Source organism: Lissotriton helveticus, chromosome 5_1, assembly GCF_964261635.1.
Source record: "Lissotriton helveticus chromosome 5_1, aLisHel1.1, whole genome shotgun sequence".
Taxonomy (NCBI): Eukaryota; Metazoa; Chordata; class Amphibia; order Caudata; family Salamandridae; genus Lissotriton; species Lissotriton helveticus.
The window spans coordinates 821,107,376-821,124,765 of record NC_136065.1 but is presented as its reverse complement, the minus strand read 5'-3'; the positions used below and the strand labels follow the sequence as shown (position 1 = coordinate 821,124,765).

General features: G+C 43.9%; 1 protein-coding gene across 1 annotated transcript in view; it reads left to right on the top strand.

The window, feature by feature from the left end:
* Nucleotides 1–17,390, top strand: part of GRID1 (glutamate ionotropic receptor delta type subunit 1) — a 2,290,275-nt gene that overhangs the window by 28,769 nt on the left and 2,244,116 nt on the right. The gene's annotated exons all lie outside the window — the stretch shown is intronic.

Sequence of the window (17,390 nt, the reverse complement as noted above, 5' to 3'; positions counted from 1 at the left end):
CTGAAAATCTGAGACCGATCTCTTTGCTCCCCTATGTAGCAAAAATTGCAGAGAAACATCTTAATGGACAACTGTCTATGTTTCTGGAAGAGAGACGGGTTCTCAATGATACCCAGTCTGGCTTTAGGCCACTCCATAGCACAGCGTTAGCCCTTCTCCTGGCAGCAGAAGTGCTGAGAATTGCTGCAGACGAGGGCAGGACTACTGCTATGATCCTTCTGGACCTGAGTACTGCGTTCGACACGGTGTCCCACGGCCTCCTTCTTGAGAGGCTGCGGGAGGCCGGTGTCGATGGCGACACCTGGGAATGGATGAAAAACTTCTTGCAGAACAGATCCTTTCAGGTTCTGCAACACCCATATAAGTCCAGAGCCTGTCCTCTGTCGCGGGGGGTGCCACAGGGTTTGGCTCTCAGCCCCACCCTGTTTAATATCTATACACACCCTCTGGCGGATATTGTCGTGGGGCATGAGATAAAGCATTTGCTAATGACACTCAGCTGGTTGTGACTCTGGAGCAAAATGAATCTGCAATGTCATCTGATTTTAAGGCCTTCTTGGGGGAGCTTGCGGACTGGATGAGATACAGCTGCCTTCAGCTGAATGCAGGGAAGACAGAGGTGATGGTTGTTGGAAAACAGCCCTCTCTCTGGTCACAGCATTGGTGGCCAGTGGAACTTGGGCCTACCCCGGTACCGAAAGCAAAAGTGAAGAATCTGGGAGTATGGTTTGATGAAAATCTGTCCTTCTATGAGCAAATTACTGCTGTGGCAGGCGCCTGCTTTGGCATCCTCAAAATGCTACGCAAATTTCTGGACCTTCTCCCCCTTGATTCTAAAAAAGCTATTGTACAGGCTCTTGTGACATCTAGCCTTGATTACTGCAATATTCTGCATTTAGGGTTGACGGCTAGAAATTTGAACCTCTTGCAGAAAGTCCAAAATGCTGCAGCCCGGCTGATCTTGAACATCCCTAGGTGGGTTTCGGTGGGGGAAGCTTTGAAGAAACTTCATTGGCTCCCAATTCAGGCCAGAGTCACTTTCAAGGCCTTATGCTTTGGTCACAGGATCCTTAGTCAGAAGCGGCCGCGCTTCCTGCTCCCCCTTCTTACAGCTTATCGGCCCGCATGGGATCTGAGATCGATTGGCTCTGCCAGGGTGATTGTGCCCAATGTGCGGAAGGTTTGAGCTGGAGGGAGAACTTTTGGCTTCCTGGCTGCTAAGGCATGGAATGACCTCACTATGGATCTTAGGACCTGCGAGTCGGAGTCTCTGTTCCGGAAAAACCTAAAAGCTTGGCTTTTCCGACTCCCGTCTGGTGGACAGAAGTAATATTCTGCTTTTATTTTTCTGCCAGGCCTTTTCACAGGAAGATTGATACGTCAGGATTGTTGTGGGGTTTCCATTGATGTCCGAGCGCGGGGACACTCCATTGACGTAACCAGACGCTTTACAAGTTAGCTAATAATAATAATAATAATATTATTAATCTAAATGGGAATAATTTGCATTGTCAGCAGTTATTTTGAAAACTGAGCAAGGGTCTAGCCCTCCAGGCTCAATATTGGATACCTCTAGTTTAATGGATAGAATCTTGGTCAAAGCCTGCGTCTTAGAAAAGGACATAGTTGACATGACAATCTCAGCAATATCTTCAACATTGACTAATTTTACTTTCATCATTGCGAATATATGTCTGTAAGTACAAGGATGTACATTTTTGTAAGCTAAAAAACAGAGGCACTAAAATGGTTCTAGAGGAAAACTGTAGGTAATTTAGATTGGGTTGAATTCAGAGAAATTGCCACACTACCCTGACTAAAATGCTCTATTGTTATAAGGGTCACGGTGTCCTAGTCTTCTGAATTTGTGTCAATATTTTAGACCCTGTTATGGTAGCATTGACTGGAACAGAGAGCTCAAGTTCCCACATGTTATTAATATTTCATGTGAGAGTGGTGAATCCAGTGGTGTTACTTTTCCTCTTGATATTTCTAGCATTGCTTTTCTCATCTTAAAATGCTTGATCACGAGTACCCGCAGACAAAAATAATCAGATCTTTGAACTTCTCATCACTGCAAGTGCATGCTCATTGGTAAGGGCAATTTAATTAAAATTGTTATGTACAATAGAGCTTTGACATTTAAGCCGTATTAAACTATGCTTCTCCCCTCACATGCAGATCCTTGTTGGTAAACCATATCTCCAACTAGCATATAGAGATCACATTAACATGCATGTATGGCTGGAATGCACAGCATAAAAGCCATATATCAAGTCAAGTCAAGCAAACTTTATTTGGTGCAAAGTATGACCCCATAAAAGCATTCTTAACAGAGGGATTGGTTACAGTTTTTCTTTTAAGAAATGAGAGCATATTGTATGTCCCAAGGTGCGGTACATATCGTATCTATATACACTCGCCTGGATTTTCATATACCAATGCATCCAAATGTGAGTGAATTTTCCTTCTTCTTATTGCTATTAATATGAATGAGATGGCTGCATTCGTAATTTTCTCATTTTCCAGACCACATACCAAGTTAAAAGCATCTTTGTAATGGAAAAGCATATTAGATAAAAAGAAAGGTTTTAAGACACATTTTCGACCATATATCAATGCTCTTCAGTATTAAAAGAAGCACCCTTGAAAAAAGGTACAAAATAGCGCCCCCGGGGACTGCCACCTCCCCGGGGCTTTATTTTGTGGGTGGATGGATCTCACGGACACCCCCAAGCCCCGGGGACTGCAACCTCCCCGGGGCTTTCATCAATTATTTGCGGGCCGCTTGCCCCCCTCCAGGAGCCCTTGATAGCCCTGGGGACCACCACCCTCCTGCAAAGTCCAGGGGTGTCCACCCCCGGGACATTGCCGTTTGCTATGGCAGGGCGGTAGCACAGCTTCCGCCCTGCCAAAGCAAACTCTGCTTTGCTTCATTGAAGTGAGAGCAGGAAGCCAGCAGTGCACCAAGAGCCATGTTTGCAGAGTGGTGTAAAAAAGGGGCATGGCCTCTGACCACCCTCAGCAATCCAGGTGTGTGGCGCTTACTGGAGGTACCTGGTGGGCTAGTTGGCCCCCAGGGACCCTCAGGAATGAAGGGGACATAATACCCTAACTTAGAGCGTGCCAGGAGGCGCTTTTGCAGAGTGGTGGGGAAGGGGGCGTGGCCTTTGTCCACCTCTCAGCAATCCCACTGTGTGGGGCTTACTGGAGGTAAGAGGTAGGCTAGTTGGCCCCTAAAGGACCCCCAGCAGAGAAGGGGACTTCAATCCCCATCCAAGAGCACACCAGGGAGTGTGTTTGCAGAGTGGTGGGCAAAGGGGGTGTGGCCTGCTATGAGAACTTAGTATTCGTGCTGTGTGGGGCTTACTGGAGGTAATAGGAGGGGTAGTTGGCCCCCAAGGATGTCCTTGGGGCAAACTACCCCTCTTGTTACCTCCAGTAAGTCCCACATAGTGAGATTGCTTAGACGTCTTCTAGGGCCATTCCCAACTTTCTCCACCACTCTGCAAATGCACCTCCTGGCAGACTACAGGATGGGGGATGAAGTCCAATTTACTCCTGAGGGACTTTGGGAGCCTAGAAGCCCTCCTGGTACCTCCTGCAACTCCTACGCAGCGGAATTGCTGAGCATTGGTTGGAGACCTAGTACCCTTTCTCCACCACTCTGAAAATGCGGCTACCTGTTAAAGAAGTGTTTGTAATGTAATAGGTTTCACATTTGCGAGAATTAGAGCTATTGGCTTTGTAAATGCAAAGGTTTTTTACTAATGTTTTTTGGAGTAGGGTGGATGTACGTTGTGTGTAGTGGAATTATGTGGTATGTTGTGCAGAGAAATTATGTGGCTAGAAAGTATGTGGTATTTAGTGTATAGGAATTATGTAGAGTGAAATTATGCATTACAGAGAGTAATTATGTGGTATGGTAGTCTGTGTTGTGGAGTGGTAACCTCAGGTTTAGTCTTCCTTGTTTCCATAGAAGCTCAACTATGAACTCAGTGAGACAAAAAAAGAAGGAATCACTGAGGAACACTGTTGGACCTAATCAGAGGTATGATCAGGGTCACTGGAATTATGTGACTGTTTGACTGCACCGACTTTCGCACAATTATAAATGTTCTGCATTAGCCACATAATTCATCATCTGCTCCCTAATCGGCATTTTTTAACAAAAAAAGCCTTGTTTCTAGCTTAAACGGCTCAAACGTTACCAAAAATGCAGCAACAAGTGTTACAGCGTGGTGGAAGTCCCTTTGCAAACCTAGAATGGTCACCTATTACTTATTGCTAAATGTGGGTGTTAAATTGGTACTAATGGTGTGCAAGCCACTCTTGCTTCCTTCTGCACCTCTCTTGCCTCTTTCTGCATTTCTGTTGCTTCTTTCTGCACCTCATTTGCTTCTTTCTATACCCCTCTTGCCTCTTTCTGCACCCTTCTTCCCTCTTTCTGGACATCTCTAGCCTTTTTCTGTACCCCTCTTATGTCTTTCTGTGCCATTTTGTCTCTTTCTGCACCTCAGTTCCTTCTTTCTGCACTTCTTTTGTTTCTTTCTGTACCTGTCTTGCTTCGTTCTGCGCCCCTCTTGCCTCTCTCTCCACCCCTCTTCCCTCTTCCTTCTTTCTGCACTTCTGTTGCTTCTTTCAGCACTTATCTTGCTTCTTTCTGAGCCTCAATTGCCTCTTTCTGTACCACCATTGCTTCTTTCTGCAGTTCTCTTGCCTCCTTCTGCAATTCACTTGCCTCTTTCTGCACCTCCCTTGCTTCTTTCTGCCCCCATTTTCCCTGTTTCTGCACCCCTCTTTGTGCAACTCTCTTGCCTCATTCTACACCTGTCTTCCCTCTCTCTGCACCATTCTTTCCTCTTTCTGTACCTTTGTTCCTTCTTTTTTCACCTGTCTTGTCTCTTTCTGCACCCATTGTGCATCTTTCAGCACCCCTGTTGCTTCTTTCTACAGTTCTCGTCCTCTTTCTGTACCCCTCCTACCTCTTTCTGTACCTCTCTCCCCACTTTGTGCACTTCTCCTACCCCTTTCTGCACCCTTCTTCCCTCTTTCTGCACATCTCTAGCCTTTATGTATACCCCTCTTATGTCTTTCTGTGCCATTTGTGCCTCTTTCTGCACCTCTGTTCCTTCTTTCTGCACTTATCTTGCTTCTTTCTGCGCCTCCACTGCCTCTTTCTGTACCACTATTGCTTCTTTCTGCAGTTCTCTTGCCTCCTTCTGCATTTCACTTGCCTCTTTCTGCACCTCCCTTGCTTCTTTCTGCACCCCTTTTGCCTGTTTCTGCACCCCTCTTTGTGCAACTCTCTTGCCTCTTTCTACACCTGTCTTCCCTCTTTCTGCACCATTCTTTCCTCTTTCTGTACCTTTGTTCCTTCTTTTTTCACCTGTCGTGTCTCTTTCTGCACCCGTTGTGCCTCTTTCAGCACCTCCGTTGCTTCTTTCTACAGTTCTCGTCCTCTTTCTGTACCCCTCCTACCTCTTTCTGTACGTCTTTTCCCTCTTTGTGCACTTCTCCAACCCCTTTCTGCACCCCTCTTCCCTCTTGTTAAACCTCTGTTGGTTCTTTCTGCACCTCTTTTACTTTGCTCTGCACTTCACTTGTTTCTTTCTGTGCCCCTCTTGCCTCTTTCTGCACCTCTGTTGGTTCTTACTGTACTGCTCTGGCATCTTCCTGCACCTCTGTTTGACCTTTCTGCACCCCTCTTCTATCTTCTTGAACCTCTGTTAGTTCTTTCTGCACCTCTTTTGTTTTGTTATGAACTTCATTTGCCTTTTGCTGCACCCCTCTTCCCTCTTTCTGCATCACTCTTGCCTCAGCCTGCCCACCTGTTCCCTCTTTCTGCACCCCTTTTCCCTCTTTCTGCACGTCTCTTGCCTCTTTCTGCACTACTGTTGCTTCATTCTGTACTTTCCATGCTTCTTTCTGCACTCCTGTTATCGCTGTCTGCACTCGTCTTGCCTCTCTCTGTACCTTTCCTGCCTGTTTCTGAATCTCACTTGCCTCTTTCTGCACTATTCTAGCTTCTTTCTACACCTCTGTTGCTTCTTTCCGCAATTCTCTTGTATCTTTGTGTACCTCACCTGCCCCTTTCTGTACCCCTTTTCCCTTTTTTTAAACCTCTGTTGGTTCTTTCTACACCTCTTTTGCTTTGTTCTGCACTTCACTTGCCTCTTTCTGTACCCCTCTTGCCTCTTTCAGCATCTCTGTTGGTTCTTTCTGCACTGCTCTGGCTTCTTCCTGCACCTCTGTTCCAAATTTCTGCATCTTTCTTGCCTTTTGATGTACCCCTCTTCGCTCTTTCTGTACCTCTCTTGCCTCAGTCTGCCCACCTGTTCCCTCTTTCTGCACCCCTTTTGCCTGTTTCTGCAACTCTCTTGCTTCTTTCTGCAGTTCACTTGCCTCCTTCTGCACCTCACTTGCCTCTTTTTGCACTTCTCGTGCCTCTTTCTGCACTCCTGTTGCTTCATTTTGTACTTTCCATGCTTCTTTCTGTACCTGTCTTGCTTCTTTCTGTACCCCTGTTATCGTTTTCTGTACTTGTCTTCCCTCTTTCTGTACCTTACTTGCCTGTTTCTGCATCTCACTTGCCTCTTTCTGTACTTTTCTTGCTACTTTCTATACATTACTTGCTTCTTTCCGCATTTCTCTTGCCTCTTTCTGCAACCCTGTTGCTTCATTCTGCACTTTCCATGCTTCTTTCTGCACCTGTCTTGCTTCTTTCTGCACCCCGTTGTCTCTTTATATACCTCCTACACCTCTGTTCCACCTTTCTGCACCCCTCTTCCCTCTTCTTAAACCTCTGTTGGTTCTTTATGCACCTCTTTTGTTTTGTTATGCACTTCATTTGCCTCTTTCTGAGCCCCTCCTGCCTCTTTCTGCACCTCTGTTGGTTCATTCTGAACTGTTCTTGCTTCTTCCTGCACCTCTGTTCTAAATTTCTGCATCCCTCTTGCCTTGTGCTGCACCCCTCTTCCCTCTTTCTGCATCTCTCTTGCCTTAGTCTGCCCACCTGTTCCCTCTTTCTGCACCCCTTTTGCCTCTTTCTACACATCTCTTGCCTCTTTCTGCACTACTGTTGCTTCATTCTGTACTTTCCATGCTTCTTTCTGCACCTGTCTTGCTTCTCTCTGCACCCCTGTTATCGCTGTCTGCACTCGTCTTCCCTCTTTCTGTACCTTTCCTGCCTGTTTCTGCATCTCACTTGCCTATTTCTGCACTATTCTAGCTTCTTTCTACACCTCTGTTGCTTCTTTCAGCAATTCTCTTGCCTCTTTCTGCACGTCTCTTGCCTGTTTCTGCACCCCCCTTGCCTCTTTCTGCACCTCTTGCCTCTCTCTGTGCCACTCTTCAACCTTTCTGCACTTCTGTGATTCTTTCAGTACTTATCTTGCTTTTTTCTGCACATCACTTGCCTCTTCTGCACCTCTATTGCCTCTTTCTGCAGTTCTCTTGCCTCCTTCTGCATTTCACTTGCCTCTTTCTGTAACTCTCTTGCCTCTTTCTGTTCCTCACTAGCCTCTTTCTGCACCTCACTTGATTCTTTCTGCACCCCTTTTGCCTGTTTCTGCATCCCTCTTCCCTCTTTGTGCAACTCACTTACCTCTTTCTACACCTCTCTTCCCTCTTTCTGCTCCACTCTTGCCTCTTTCTGTACCCCTGTTCCTTCTTTCTGCAGTTCTTGTCTTCGTTCTGTACCCCTCCTGCTTCTTTCTGTACCTCTCTTGTATCTTTGAGTACCTCTCCTACGTCCTTCTGCACCCCTCTTCCCTCTTTTTCAACCTCTGTTGGTTCTTTCTGCACCTCTTTTGCTTTGTTCTACACTTCACTTGCCTCTTTCTGTACCCCTCTTGCCTCTTTCAGCACCTCAGTTCGTTCTTTCTGAACTGTTCTTGCTTTTTTCTGCACCTCTGTTCCAAATTTCTGCATCTTTCTTGCCTTTTGCTGTACCCCTCTTCCCTCTTTCTGTACCTCTCTTGCCTCAGTCTGCCCACCTGTTCTCTCTTTCTGCACCCCTTTTGCCTGTTTCTGCAAACCTCTTGCCTGCACCCAACTTGCCTCTTTTTGCACTTCATTTGCCTCTTTCTGCACTCCTGTTGCTTCATTCTGTACTTTCCATGCTTCTGTCTGTACCTGTCTTGCTTCTTTCTGCACCCCTGGTATCGCATTCTGTACTCGTCTTCCCTCTTTCTTTACCCTACTTGCCTGTTTCTGCATCTCACTTGCCTCTTTCTGTACTTTTCTTGCTACTTTCTACATGTTACTTGCTTCTTTCCGCACTTCTCTTGCCTCTTTCTGCACCCCTGTTGCGTCATTCTGCACTTTCCATGCTTCTTTCTGCATCTGTCTTGCTTCTTTCTGCACCCCTGTTGTCTCTTTATGTACCTCTTTTGCCTGTTTCTGCAACTCTCTTGCCTCTTTCTGCAGTTCTCGTGCCTCCTTCTGCACATCTGTTGCTTCTTTCTGCACTTCTCTTGCCTCTGTCCGCACCCCTGTTGCTTCATTCTGCACTTCCCATGCTTCTTGCTGTATCTGTCTTGCTTCTTTCTGCACCTCTGTTGTCTCTTTCTGCACTCATCTCCCCTCTTTCTGTACCTTTCTTGTGTGTTTCTGCATCTAACTTGCCTCTTTCAGCACTTTTCTTGCTTCTTTCTACACCTCTGTTCCTTCTTTCAGCATTTCCCATGCCTCTTTCTGCACTTTTCTTGCCTGTTTCTGCACCTCTCTTGCCACGTTCTGTACCCATCTCCCCTCTTTGTGCAACTCTCTTGCCTCTTTCTACACCTCTCTTCCCTCTTTCTGCACTACTCTTGCCTCTTTCTGCACCTTTTATGCCTCTTTCAGCACCTCTGTTGCTTCTTTCTGCACTTCTCTTGCTTTTTTTTGCACTCCTCGTGCCTCCTTCTGCACCTCTGTTGCTTCTTTATGCACTTCTCTGGCTTCTTTCTGTACCTTTTGTGCCTCTTTTAACACCTCTGTTGCTTCTTTCTGCACTTCTCTTGGTTCTTCTGCACTGCTCTTGCCTCTTTGTGTATCCCTCTTGCCTCTTTGAGCACCTCCTTTGCCTCTTTTTACATCTCTGATGCTTCTTTCTGCCCTTCTTCTGCCTCTTTCTGCACCTCTTATGCTTCTTTCTGCCCTTCTCTTGCCGCTTTCTGCACCTCTGAGTTAGAGGTAGTTTTAATCCCTCTGCCCGATTATGTACTAGGGCCTTACTGGGAAGTTCATGCCAATCGCAAATGTACCCCAACCCATAGTGTACTGGTTTTTTCACTGTACTCTAAGTGTCTTTTAGCATAGTACTGGCTCCGGGCCTGGATAATCAGAGTCAGTTACCACCAGTACCAGTCAGCAAAAAGTTGGGGGGACAGGATGACTTTGCAACAATGCCTCTTTCTACACCTCTGTTGGTTCTTTCTGCATATGTCTTGCTTCTTTCTGCACTTTTCTTCCTCTTTCTGCACTTCTGTTGCTTCTTTATGCATTTCTCCTACTTCTTTCTGCACATTTCTTCCTCTTTCTGCACTTGTCCTACCTCTGTAGGTATAGTTAGAAATTATCATTTAAAAAACCTTTGCAATTCACTGAAAAAAACATAGGTTTCAGGGATGTCATAGTTAGAAATTATCATTTAAAAAAACCTTTGAAATTCACTGAAACAACCATAGGTTTCAGGGATGGTATAGTTAGAAATTAGCATTTAAAAAACCTTTGAAGTTCACTGAAAAAGCCACAGGTTTCAGGGACGTTATAGTTAGAAATTAGCATTTAAAAAACCTTTGAAGTTCACTGAAAAGGCCACAGGTTTCAGGGACGTTATAGTTAGAAATTAGCTTTTAAAAACCCTTAGAAATTCACTGAAAAAACCACAGGTTTCAGGGACGTTATAGTTAGTTGGACATTTCACTCATACAAAACCAGAGAAATTCTGCCGTTATAGTTAGTTGAGCTAACTATAACTCGCTCCCGCGCAATGCACTGCTGATGATGTCACATATTACATCATTCATTACATGGACAGTGACATCACTGAGAGCTAGCGTCTCTTCACCAAAGTAAACATCGGTTAGAGATGTTGCTTCACAAAACCAGATATTCTCACCTTGTTACTCAGGGGTAGTATGGTGATTTATACTTAATGGCAGCCCCAATTATTGTTTGATGTAATATGGCAGCTTTTCGGACTGTATAGTGTTCAGACCCCTGTTCTCTTGTTTTTTAGAACCTTGAAAGATGACCCCTGATGAAGGGTCATGTGATTGACCCGAAATGCATTGGGTTGTTGATTTCACAATGGAAAATCACTATTGATTGGATATTTCATCATTTATGAATTAATAAATCGATAATAAATATTCCTTGGAAAGATGAATATGGTTTGCATCTAAAATTGATTTATTGGCTCACAACTTGATCTAAATCAGACAACAACAATTGGTTTTGTTATTGGAGTTGTGCTCCGGCCAGTGGGAAGGTACTCCTACATACATTTATTGTAGCCATAAGTGTCAATTTTCGAAACTAACTACTCATTTTTCGATCCCTATAGATTGTCAGAAATATCTGTCAAATATATCCTTCACAACAAAGAGTGGAACAGTTTTGAAAGTAATGTTTTTATTTTTTGCTGATTGATTATGCAGTTCAAATGATGAAGGTCGGGGAGAATATTTTAATTTTGTAGTAGACTTCTACTCATATTCAGCTCAAAAGTATATGAGATGGGTTTACACATACAATTGTAAAGCACCTTTTTGTTTTCCGCACCAGATTACATTTGATCAACAAAATTCAGAGGAAAGTGGACACATTTTGTACTTGTATTTCTTAAGATGAAAGTACTCTAATGAAGCCCTTTTTTGGGAAATTGACCAAAGAAATTAAATCAATGCAATAAAGGATATATTTAAGTCACGGGAAGACTCATTTGAGAAAAATTCAGAATATACACCATTGAATTGAGTTATTCAACATTGTTATGTATTGATGTTAGTGAAACATGACAGATAAAGCTATTACACACATGTGCACATGACAGTTGTTAGAAATGGGGTCTCTAGTTGGCAGAGGTATGCTTCCTGTCCAAGTAGGGAAAAACAATCCTAGTTAAGGTAACTGTAGTACACACTAAGTTTACCCATGCTCACTGGGAGCTTAGATCAGAGCAGTCAGGCTGAACTAAAGAGGCAATGTGTAAAGTATTTGTGCACACACAAACACAGTTATATAGTGAAAACACCACAAAAGTACTCCACTCCAGTTTAGGAAAATAGCCAATACTTGTCTGAGCAAAAAAAGACCAAAATGACCAAAACCACCATACAAAAGTCAAGATATGAATTTTCAAGGATTAAATCAAAATGCAGTACTTAGAAAACTATAGCTCCAACCGAGGCTGTCTGGTCGCGCTTGACCGGGACAAATCCAAATGTTCAGTGCGACCACGATGGAACACAGGCTGGGTACAGAAATCATAAAGACTCCTTAAAATACCTTGGATGTGTCAGAAATCAAACACGATGCATAACACAAAGGAGTTGAGGCATTCTCGTTTCGTGGCCAAAGAAACCGCCGCAGCTGAGTTTAGTGCACCATGTCTCTGAACTCCGAGAGCCCCCACAGGCCCTGCTGTGCATCTGAAAGAATCAACGCATCATGGGACCAAAGCTGAAAAAAAATCGATGCAGCTACTGTTTGCCGCTGACACATCAGCCTCCAGCGTGTCTGGATTTCCATGCATCGCACCTGTGCTCCAAATTTTCCAACACATCACCCGCAGACCAGAACCATCTTGGATTTCGATGCACTGTGTCCCCCTATAGTCTGGATTCAACACAACACTTCTATTGCTTGCAGTAGAACTGATGCATCTCCTCCCCAAGTACTCAGGAACCGATGCATCGCTGTGTTTTGCAATGCTTCCCTCCTCTGCAACTGTTTTGCCTTGTAGATTTTTATGCATCTGAGGTACTTTGTGAAAAATCACTGCATCCATAGAGTTCGATGGACAGATTGCTTGACACCTTTTAAAAGTCATTTTTTGAGTTTTTATGTTGGAGTTTTGTCATTTTGATCTTATTTGATTTAGATAAAGATCCTTTACTTTTCTAAACTGGTATTGTGTCTATTTGTAGTACTTTCCTTGTGTGACTGTGTGTGCTATGTGCAAATACTTTACACATTGCCTCTGAGATCAGCCTGACTGCCCATGCCCAATCTACTAAGGGGGTGAGCAGAGATTATCTGGGTGTGTAACTCCCTTATCCTGATTAGAAGGAAGGGTCCCTACTTGGACAGGGTGTACACCACTGCAAATTAGAGACTCCCTATTCTAACACCTCCTGGCAGCACAACAGCTCTTCTTCCTGGCAGAATGTCCTCAGACCAGAAGTGTTCTGAGTACATGGTGTCAGAGGTCCAACACTTATAACCATTTTAGCCTTTGAAGTAGGGTGACTTTAGCAAAAGATCTTGGTAGTGCACAAGAATGTGCCCTTCCTAGTCCTGGCTCCAGACACACTACACATTGGTACACAGCTCTTTGTAAGGGGACAGGCACAGCCCATGTCAGGTGCAAGTGTTGACTCCTCCCACCACTCTAGCTCAGGCAGACCCATCAGCTTGGTGATGGGAAATCAGGATATGCAGGGCATACATCTGCACCCTATGCGTGAATGTCTAGAGTGAATTCACAAAGTCCAGCTATCATCCAACCCAGACATGTATTCTAGGGACAAGCAGAAGCACAGAATGGTTAAAGTAAGACAATGCCAACATTTTAAAGTGGCATTTTCACATCTGCAATTTAAGAACCAACTTCACTAAAAGATGTGTTTTTAAATCATGGTCTAGAGACACCAAACTCCAATTTTCTATCTGTTCCCAATAGGAAGATACACTTGTGAAGCGATACAAAGCAGCCCCAATGCTACCAGGTCTTGCAAAACTTAAAGGCACAGGTCCTACCTATTAAATACACTATACCCTGACCATGAGACTACCTGGAACCTGCCTTAGGGGTGCCTTACATTTCCTAAAAGGGATGGTTTTGGCATGAGAAGTAGGGGTACTTGCCATGTAGACACAGCAGTTAAAATTGCACACACAGGCTCAGCAATGGCAGCCTTGAGACATGTTTGACTACTCGTGTGGGTGGCACAATCAGTGCCGCAAGCCCACTAGTGGTACAAAAGGGGGTGGTGATGGACGGAGCATCTGAACCAATCAAACACTCACACCCAGTCAAAAGATCTGGGTTTGATCCATCACCGTTCTTTAGCCCACTCTGCCACCCCAGTTCAAACATGGCTATATGCAAATCAGTCTGACCCTGTGCCTCATGGGAACAGTCCAGCCCGAACTGCCAAGCCATGTCTTTCCTGGACCGGAAACAAGCTTCCGAGGACCGGTTTCTGGCATTACAGCCGTCTTTAGCCCGGCTTGCTTGAATTCAGTGGCAAAGTGAGCAAGGGACTCACGTCTGAACATACCCTGCCACACTTATGGCGGCCAAAGTGGTACAAAAGGGGGTGGCGATGGACGGAGCATCTGAACCAATCAAACACTCACACCCAGTCAAAAGATCTGGGTGTGATCCATCACCGTTCTTTAGCCCACTCTGCCACCCCAGTTCAGACATGGCTATATGCAAATCAGTCTGACCCTGTGCCTCATGGGAACAGTCCAGCCCGAACTGTCAAGCCATGTCTTCCCTGGACCGGAAGGCATGGCTTGGCAGTTCGGGCTGGACTGTTCCCATGAGGCTCAGGGTCAGACTGATTTGCATATAGCCATGTCTGAACTGGGGTGGCAGAGTGGGCTAAAGAACGGTGATGGATCAAACCCAGATCTTTTGACTGGGTGTGAGTGTTTGATTGGTTCAGATGCTCCATCCATCACCACCCCCTTTTGTACCGCAAGCCCACTAGTAGCATTTGATTTACACCTGCACTGTGGCACTGGTCAGCAGTGGTAAAGTACCCAGAGTTTTAACACCAGCAGAAACAAAGCCACAAACAGAGGAGGAAGCAAGCAAAATGTCAGGGGCTAAACCTCAAAAAACAGCTATTTCCAACAACAGCATATGGAAAATATATCAATTCCATAAAGGATTATTGTGTTTTTTTGATTTTGTACAGTGGTTATTGGAGGTATGGTTGTGTTTGAGGAAGTTTTGGGCAATCAGAAGCTGAAAAGTGCCCTATGTACTAAACAATCAGGCTGGAGTAGAATTTGGAACACTATCAGAGATCTTGATTTCTCTCATTGAATGTACAATTATGAAAATGTAAAATTGCCTTATAAACTACCCCCGCATGGTTATAGATAACATTATGAATACAGAGTTACACACACCATTAGGACTCCTTAGTTCTTCAAAGAAAATGATGATACAAGGCACTAGATAACACCAATCTTTTAAGGAAATATCTTAAAGGAATTCTATGAATCATATAATTTTATGTCTATCACCTTGACAACCACGTCTTTTTCAAATGAAATGCACAGGAAGCTTAAAAAATAATTTGCACAACCTCTGCAATTAAAGTCGCTTTTTAAACATTTTGACATAATTGGGTCATTTTTTTTCATTAGTACAAGTTCCAATGTATGTGTATTATTAACTAATTGATCATAATAATTTCATTCTTATTCCTTGCATTGAATTTGGCAGTTGTACAGCTAATTAACTTTTTACATTTATGTTATTCTTGCCTATGTGTGAAAGTGTGGATGTCTGATTTAATTTTGTCCTGAGAAAATTGTGATTCTGAATTAATTATTAAAAAGCCAAGAAGTTGATCAAAGGATGTTAATCAGATGTGTATGGTATAAAAGCGAATGTCTGTAACTAATCAGTTAAGAAAACTATGTCAAAGCAACATCTGGAGGTTTGTAAATGGTTATAAAATGGACGTTCCCATGTTTGCACGATTTTACACTGTTTAACAGCAGTTTATAAAGATATTTTGAACTTAATAATGGTGTTTTAGATTCTTTGCTTTCATTTTTTTATTATTCTTTACGTACTATATACAGACTTTTCTGCGTTGGGTTCGACTTTATGACATCTGTTCATAGTAAATAAGGGGACAGTAGAAGCGGCAGATTTCCAGCTAATAGAACACGTGGGTTTGGGAAATGAGGCTGATACATCAGAGCCCGGAAGTAACTCTATCTGCCAAGGATCAGACTTACCCTGTCCATCTTTTGATTTGGCTTTATGAGTGTCACATACAGCATTCATATGGCAAATATTATAGGAGCTGTATAATAGGGCTGAGTCCCTAGGATGGTAATAGGGGTTGCTGTGTTTACAAGTGGATAAGCCAAAGAGAAAAGGAAGCAACATGCTTCAGGAACGGAGTTTCAAACATGCATGGTATTGTTTATAAGGCATGTGCTGTTTTCTATGGTCTGCTCCCATGAGGCACAGGGTCAAGGCTGATTTGCATATGGCCATGTCTGAACTAAGGTGGTGTGGAGTGCAAAAAAACGATGGATTTAGGCCCAGATCTCTGTACTGCGGTGAATGTATGACATTGTTCTGCATTCTGTCCATCAACTGTTGTTTCTGCAGTTTTCTATGGTCTGGCACTAGTAGAAACCAGGTACTGACTTGAAATCGTTTTTCCATCACCGAGGGCACTGTCTGGAGATGTATAGCATGTAACCCTTTATTTGCAATGAATGTACATTAACTCTGCTAATGAAAATGCTTGATAGCTCAGCACAGAAAATGTTTTACCACATTTTGGATCTTTTTTTGAAAGAACGTCAGAACACATGTATTTCTTTCATAGTAGCAAAGTAAGTCAATTGAAACCCCAAATAAAAGCTTTAGAGTGAAATAAAAATTGATGTACTTACTCTACTTAAATTACCTTGGTTTATCGAAATATGCAAAACACCGGGTGCCTATTTCAAAGCCATTTATGGTCATCAATGCATGTTTACGACTGCAAATACCTCCAATTACGCGTGTCAGATTTCCACACAAAAAAAACGAGCAGGTATAAATGGATTAACTATTGCATAGTTGTAAGCCACAACTGCTCCCAGTCATGCAGAAAAAGCCCAGGCAGAGGTGTGGAGAGGATTGATCAAAGCGTGGTTTGACTTAACAGTTTATGAATGTCTATAAACCAGTGTGTTTGGGTATTAGCAGACTAATCTATTACTTTTTTGAGGACTGGAAATGGTTGGAGATTTTCTCAAAGAAAGAGCTGCTGTGAATCACCTTCCACACTGTGAAGAGGAACAGAAACATCCCTAACCTTCATTGGGGGAGGGGGTTCTCGATGGGAAACATGTTTCCCTGTAAATAAAAACAAATCAAAACAAAAAGGAAAAACATGTGTAATTGAATAGTCGGACCGTCATTCGCTAATGTGTAACAATACTTTGGGGCAGATTTATGAGGCCCTTGCGCCACGTTTACGCCGCTGTTGCGTCACGCAAGGTGGCGTAAACGTGGCGCATCCCTACGAACGATTTACAACGTGACGCATCTAGGCAGATGCGTCACGTTGTAAAGCCCTGAGCCGCTTATGGTTCCGGCGCAGGGTGGGCGTTCCGGGGCAGGTGCGTCTCGCAAAAGTGGCTGAGTGAAATCTATAAGATTTCACTCAGTCACTTTCAGGCCAATGCTGCGTCAAAAGCCTGCGCCTGCTTGAAGCAGGCGTAGGTCTTGATGCAGCATTGGTCAGATAGGGCACCCCCCGAGCCTTGCTGGAGCTGCTTCGCGCTTGCGACGCAACTCCAGCAATGCGCCGCCTTTACGGCACAGATGCGTCACGCATCTGTGCCGTTTTTGCCCCATGGTGCGCCGCATTGTAAATGCGGCGCACCATGGGTGGCGGAGCTGTGGCGCACATTAACTGGCGCATCCCTGGGGATGCGCCAGTTAACATAAATCTGCCCCTTGTGCATATTTATATACTGAGCAAATATCATGATTTAACAAAAAAAAGGATTTACTCATTAGTAGGCTTGGAAAAATGTGACTGGTGCAACTTTCCAGATGTTCTGCTGAGTTTTTAGATTTGGGAAAAATCACACAACTGCACAGGTACAGGAATACTTTTACTGGTGCAGAGTTACGACTCAATGTGCAAATAAGACCGATAGTTTCCAGGCCCTGGGTTTTCATTTAATAGATTACAGTTTTCCAGGAGCTTTTTTGCACCATTTAAACCTAATTCTCCAAACAGGTCATAAAAGTGATTTGATTTGTATATGGGAAGCCCGTTGCTGAATATATATATTGTTCAGTACATGAACAATCTGCTAGTCTACGTGAGATGCAAGTATTAAATAACAGAGCTTATTAGGTAGTATTAGAGAAAAATAGATCAAAAGTGGAATAGCAACGCATAATGGAGTGT